This window comes from Micropterus dolomieu, unplaced genomic scaffold (genome assembly GCF_021292245.1).
Source record: "Micropterus dolomieu isolate WLL.071019.BEF.003 ecotype Adirondacks unplaced genomic scaffold, ASM2129224v1 scaffold_182, whole genome shotgun sequence".
In the NCBI taxonomy this organism is placed as follows: domain Eukaryota; kingdom Metazoa; phylum Chordata; class Actinopteri; order Centrarchiformes; family Centrarchidae; genus Micropterus; species Micropterus dolomieu.
Window position 1 is genome coordinate 9,198 of NW_025744175.1, and position 689 is coordinate 9,886.

General features: G+C 38.2%; 1 long non-coding RNA gene across 1 annotated transcript in view; it reads right to left on the reverse strand.

Moving 5' to 3' along the window:
• The window catches only part of LOC123967245, a 5,755-nt gene extending 5,066 nt beyond the window's left edge, over nt 1-689 (reverse strand). The window contains exon 1 of the long non-coding RNA XR_006824217.1: nt 590-689. This is a non-coding gene — a long non-coding RNA (uncharacterized LOC123967245). The remainder of the gene's footprint in view (nt 1-589) is intronic.

The following is a 689-nucleotide window of genomic DNA, read 5'->3' on the forward strand; positions in this document are numbered from 1 at the left end:
CAAACTTCTCAAATGGCCACTTGAGGCTACGTCATGGTTAGGCTTTACGCAGGTTCAGAGGTACCAAAGCAAGGTAATGTCCATAACAAGACTGAGTTTGAGGAGGTTTATTCACACACATAAGCAAGCTTACAGACATTTCTGCTGCCTCTCTCACGCTGGTAAAAAACCATATGCCCTCGTGCCTGTGGCACCTCTCACCTTGACCTACTTATGCAAATGAACATAACACCATGTGACCAACAAACCACAATGCAAGTAAAGCATAAATACAAAATAAACCAAATTAACTTTAACAAGAAAAGAAAATAAATAAATTGGGCTATAAATTAACTCAAACCCAAAATAAACAAAAATAAGAATATAGCTCCAACAGTACTGAAGAAACCTAAAGCAGGATACAAGGTATCCAGAACTCTGTGGTGTTGGCCGAGTGCTACCTCTGCAACACATTTTATATTTACTATTCTGTTTACTATTTCTGTTTTGCAATCCACTGACGATTTGGAATTAATTCCTACCTATAACTGTAGCTAATAAACATGTCTGACAGAAACTTCACACAAAAAGGAAAATGTGCATGACTTACAGTCAGTAAGTGTGTGATAACATAGTACTACTATTAACACAGAGGCTGCAAAGCAAAGAGGAAAGATGACGCCCCAAATCAAATCAGTAGAGGGCAGATC